The following is a 6,000-nucleotide window of genomic DNA, read 5'->3' as shown; positions in this document are numbered from 1 at the left end:
TTTTAAGTATTTGCCCAAAAGAAATGAAAACATATATCCACACAAAGACTTGCATTAGCATGTTCAGAACAGCTTTATCCCTAATAGATAAAAACTGGTAACAGCATATCCTCTATCAGCAGGAGAATGAATAAAATTTTGGTATATTCATAAAATGGAATACTGCTTATCAATACAAGGAACAGATAAAGGGATGGTGTACAAAAGAACATTAATGAATCTCAAAAATACTGCACTGAGCAAAATAAGTCAGATGCAAAGGAGCATACGTTGTAAGCTATCATTTAGATGACTTTCTAGAAAAGGCAAAACTAACCTGTTGTGATAGAAAACAGGCTAAGTGCCACTAATTAGAAATGTAATGATAGGGCTTCCCTGGTGGCACGGTGGTTGAGAACCTGCCTGCTAATGCAGGGCACACGGGTTCGAGCCCTGGTCTGGGAAGATCCCACATGCCGCGGAGCAGCTGGGCCCGTGAGCCACAACTGCTGAGCCTGCGCGTCTGGAGCCTGTGCTCCGCAACGGGAGAGGCCGCGATAGTGAGAGGCCCACGCACCGCGATGAAGAGTGGCCCCAGCTTGCCGCAACTAGAGAAAGCCCTCGCACAGAAACGAAGACCAACACAGCCAAAAATAAATTAATTAATATAAAGAAAAGGGCTCAAAATATACAAAGTTAAGGGCTTCCCTGGTGGCGCAGTGGTTGAGAGTCTGCCTGCCAATGCAGGGCACACGGGTTCAAGCCCTGGTCTGGGAAGATCCCACATGCCGCGGAGCAACTGGGCCCGTGAGCCACAATTACTGAGCCTGCGCGTCTGGAGCCTGTGCTCCGCAACAAGAGAGGCCGCAATAGTGAGAGGCCCGCGCACCGCGATGAAGAGTGGCCCCTGCTTGCCACAACTAGAGAAAGCCCTCGCACGAAACAAAGACCCAACACAGCTTAAAAAAAAAAAAAAAAAAGAAAGAAATGTAATGATAAAACAAGTACATTGGTGAATATGTTCTATTGGACTTAATAGTTCTTAATTGGACAGTGGGTTACATGATTATATATGTTTGAGAAATCTCATAAAACCACAAATTTTTAAAATGTGGATTATACCTCAAAAAAAAAGAAAAAACTTTATGGGTGATATGGCACAAAGTAAGAGTAAAATCAAATGAAAGTAAAAGGTAAAAAAAAAAAAGCATACTATGTAGACAAATTGGATGAAACACAGTGTCTTGTGTAGAGAAGATATATTTAGGGTTAGAATATTTTTAGATACATACTCTTCTGTTACCTATTATATTACAGACAATTTAGTTCTCTCTGAAGGTGGATCCTCCACACCAGAATGCAGGTTGTTTTATTTTTTTTAAGTATGATTTCTCTCTTACGTGGACATCTAAACAGGTAAGATAAAATTCTGCATCATATTTCTTTGGGTAATATTAAGCTCTTACTTGATAAAGAAAAGTGACTAAGGCACAAGCTAAAATATGAACAATTCAGTATAAATAGTCAGAGGATATTCAAAGTTTATTCAGTTTACAATGTGACCAGGCCCTTTTTTAATCTTTTCTTTATGCTACTGTTATATACTATTTTATGACACAACAATGCTTATACTAGACATGAGATGCTGATGGTATGTGTTTAAACTCAACCATTCAATGTGACAGAAAGCAAAATTAATTGCTGATACGAGATTTGAGACTTTACAAATCCCTCTCTAACTTTATTGGAAATTTATATTCTGGTCTCATCTTTCTAACCTGTTTCTCTCCATTTCCCCAACATCTGCTGTATTTACAATTCCCTTCTCTTTTCCACAAACACTCCAAGCTCTATCTCACCTTAATGAATTTGATCACTCACTTTTTTCTACAGCACATCTTTACTTTCTCTGAACTCTTATGGTATTTTAAAGTTAATAGCATTATGTTTAGCCCTTAAATATATAGTCTTCACTTTTTGTGTCTCATATCTTATTACGCAAATTAGATTTTAAGCTTTTTCAGCACTTTGTTTTATATTTTTATATATGTGTGTATATATATATATATACGCACATACACACACATACATAGATATGTATATATATATCAGTAAAGTTTATTGTCTACAGATTTAATAACATAAATAATTGACATGTTTTTATTTTTACTCTTCAAAGACCAAACCTTATTAGAATAGTATCAGATAGTGGATAGAATATTGTAATAGGGCAGATGTCCATATTATAGACTTTACTCTCCCATTTACAACAAAAGTCAGCTTAGAAAATAAGTAAAAACGTTATCTCCACTTCTTTAGACTAAGAAGCCAGCAATAATATCAAGTATGCCTATCTCACCAAAAAAATACTTGTGGGAATTACATAAAATAAGTGTGTAAGGAATACCAAGAAAAATAGTCTAAAATAAAAACTGATTGGAGGGGGAGAAAAAAATAAGAGAATGAGGAGTGAATGAAAGGAGGATGAGGAGACGGAGGCTGTAGAGGATGAGCAACAGTGGAAAGGGGGCAGGATGAGGGTGGGCAGAGAAGAAAGAAACGGCCAAGGAGAAGGAGAAAATAAAATTATTTTCTCATGAACATACTATATCAATTCACCAAAAATACTATAACTTCAATGGAATTCAGTAGACTTAGCATGGGCTAGCCACTCAAGATGTCAAATCACCAGAAAGCAAGTCATAGGATGACTATGTCTGCCTCTGAATTTTCAAATTTAGCAGGTGCTGCAATACATTTCCTCATTGTATTAGCTTTAAAAGCTAATGGGACTTCCCTGGTGGCTCAGTGGTTAAGAATCCGTCTGCCCAGGCAGGGGACATGGGTTCGATCCCTGGTCCGGGAAGATCCCACATGCCACGGAGTGAAGATCCCACGTGCTGCAGAGCAACTAAGCCCGTGCGCCACAACTACTGAGCCTGCGCTCTAGAACCCGCGAGCCACAACTACTGAAGCCCGCATGCCTAGAGCCCGTGCTCCACAACAAGAGAAGCCACCGCAAGGAGAAGCCCACGCACTGCAACGAAGAGTAGCCCCACTCGCCGCAACTAGAGAAAGCCTGCGCGCAGCAACAGACTCAACGCAGCCAAAAAAAAAAAAGCTACCACACCAAAAATGTGGACTTAACTTTTAAAATATAAACTCAGTGTGGCAGACAGATTTCTCTCCAAAACCCCCACCCCCCTGATTATTCAAACACTAATCTGTGAAGGGATTTTGTAGATGAAATTAAGGAGATGGACTTTAGAATAGGGAGAGTATTGGGCTTCCCTGGTGGCGCAGTGGTTGAGAATCCGCCTGCCAATGCAGGGCACACGGGTTCGAGCCCTGGTCTGGGAAGATCCCACATGCCGTGGAGCAACTAAGCCCGTGAGCCACAACTACTGAGCCTGCGCGTCTGGAGCCTGTGCTCCGCAACAAGAGAGGCCGCGACAGTGAGAGGCCCGTGCACCGCAATGAAGAGTGGCCCCCGCTCGCTGCAACTAGAGAAAGCCCTCGCACAGAAACGAAGACCCAACACAGCCAAAAATAAATAAATAAATAAATTTATAAAAAAAAAAAAAAAAAAAAAAGAATAGGGAGAGTATCTTGGATTATTCAGGTGAGGCCAATGTAACTGCAATGAGCCCTTAAAGCAGAAAACTTGCCCCAGATGGACTCAGAGAGATGTGGTCGAAGAAGACAGAGAAAAGGGACCAAAGGAGAAATCCAATTACTCAACATTTCCTATACCTGCCATTTCTTTTTCATCTATCAGCCCTTTGTACAAGTAGTCATCATTGAAAATATAAAATGCCTTCACTCTTTTCTGCCTGACTGAAGTACCCGTTCTTCAGAGCTATTTATTGTCTCTGATGTGCTACCTCAGCTCCTTAGGGCACATAGTGTGTGCTTCTTTTATGACCCTTGCTTATTCAGCAAGTAACGAGTATCTCCTGTGAGCTAGCCACTGTGCCAGGTGATGAGTAAGAAACAGTCCCTGCAGTTTAAAAGTATCACCTACTAGACAGCACGTAGCTTGTAGTGACTGATGTTTTCTTGTATTGATAGGAGGAAACCAACCCTACTGGAATATCTAACATAAGTATGTTTTTCTAAAGTTTCCAAGACACATGTTCTATATTTTATGATTTTAATCTAAAATATCCATTAGCTCCAAAAAGGTAACTTGATTTTATTCTCAAATAATAGCCACATTATTCTTGTTATACTCATTTATAGGGGTGTAAATATCATTTTCTTCTTAGAGGGAGAAGTAATTCCTTGATATTCCAATAACTGCACTGAATCAAACATAGATATTTCACAAGACATCATTATGTCATAAAATGTAAATAGGAAACGTGAGGAAGCTCATTGCATTTGCATCTTAGAAAGCTACATGAGCCAAAGATTAAACACTTTAAAATAGCTTGCTTGCTGGGTCAAAAAGGCATGTGGTTATTCTTGCATCACATATCAAGACCATTATATGGTCAGAGATAAACTCTTTCAATGTGAAAAACATGCCACTTGCCATATGGCTGTTGGATTCATGGTCCAATTGTAAAGTCTATTGTGTGTGACGGTGTGGCTGTTTCTTTCTAGTTATCTATGTGAGACAGATATTTCTTTTCAGCATTCCATTCCCCTTCTGGTCTGTAACCGGCATTCTAATTTACACAAGTAGTCTCAGTTTTGTATTGTTTTTATTGGAAATAAAACAAAAAAATAAGACAATGTCTAGTGTCCATAGCTTTTGATGCAGCCTCCTAAGTACAAAAGCATGTCAGAACAGTGTTACACCCATTTTGGTTTCAGCAGAGTACAAGAGATGTTGGTTGTATACATGTTACAAAATGATTTGATAAAACAATAATATAGTATAGAGTAGTCACATGGAGTTATTTTTAAATGTTAAGTTTTAATTTCTAACAAGGGCAGTCAATTCAAAATTAAAATGTGTATTTTATTCATCTAATTATTTCTAGATATTGATACCAAACAGATATGTTACAGATGATTTACTTCAAGTCCTCCCTACAAATACCTGCCAAATACTAAGCTTCAGAAGAAAAAATCACTTACTGTAAAAATAATTCACTATGTGATTCCTATGAGAAAAACCTTCTACCTACCTGTTATATGAAAAATATGTAATTTTTATTTACTTATTATTATAACAAGTATTGAAATCCTTTAATGTGAGGCACTGCTCTTGGTGTAAGCTTATCACAATGAACAAATCAAATGAGGTCCATGGAGATTGATTGTAAAAATAAAATAAAAGTGAGTGAGCTATGCCTGGTGATAGGTGTTACTATTTTAGAGTGTTCAGAGAAGAAGGGTACAGACGTGAGAATCAGCTGAGGGAATGAGTGGTGGAGATACCTGTGGATAAGATTTACAGCCTCCAGAGCCCCTGATATGAGAGTGTGGTTGACTTGCTGGACATACCACAAAGAGGTAAACAATGTAAGCTAGGAACGAAGTTGAAGGTCATGATAGAAGAAATAGCCAGGGTTAGATTACATGTGACCTTCTAATCATCACAAGGATTTAGAACTCTATTTAGTTTTCTATTATAAAAAATTGGGGCAAGTGGCCAACCACTTATGTTTTTAAATTGTTACTCTGACTACCCAATGGTAAATAAATTGGTGAGAGAATGGAAACAGTGAGTCTAGTAAAGTGGCCCATGTAATAGTCCAAATAATTAATAATAATGATGTGAAACAGTATGAGAGCTATGGAAATGGTGGAAAATAGATTTGGGAAATATTTTGAAGAAAGAGTAATAAGAGTTTCTCGTTGATTAGATGTAAGGAATGAGAAAAAGAAAGGATACATGTAGAAGAATGAAATTAGAACATTCTCTAACACCATACACAAAAATAAACCTAAAATGGATTAAAGATCTGAATGTAAGAATGGATACTATAAAACTATTAGAGGAAATCATAGGCAGAACACTCTTTGAAATAAATTGCAGCAATCTTTTTGGATTCACCTCCTAGAGTA

At 38.1% G+C, this 6,000-nt stretch overlaps 1 long non-coding RNA gene across 1 annotated transcript in view; it reads left to right on the top strand.

The window, feature by feature from the left end:
* Positions 1-1,307: 1,307 nt before the first annotated feature.
* LOC103008889 (uncharacterized) overlaps positions 1,308-6,000 on the top strand; it is a 40,769-nt gene continuing 36,076 nt past the window's right edge. Inside the window, exon 1 of the long non-coding RNA XR_451847.2 lies at positions 1,308-1,395. This is a non-coding gene — a long non-coding RNA (uncharacterized LOC103008889). The remainder of the gene's footprint in view (positions 1,396-6,000) is intronic.

The sequence above is a fragment of the Balaenoptera acutorostrata genome, chromosome 1 (assembly GCF_949987535.1).
Source record: "Balaenoptera acutorostrata chromosome 1, mBalAcu1.1, whole genome shotgun sequence".
NCBI classification, from domain to species: domain Eukaryota; kingdom Metazoa; phylum Chordata; class Mammalia; order Artiodactyla; family Balaenopteridae; genus Balaenoptera; species Balaenoptera acutorostrata.
This window is presented reverse-complemented; position numbering and strand designations above follow the sequence as displayed.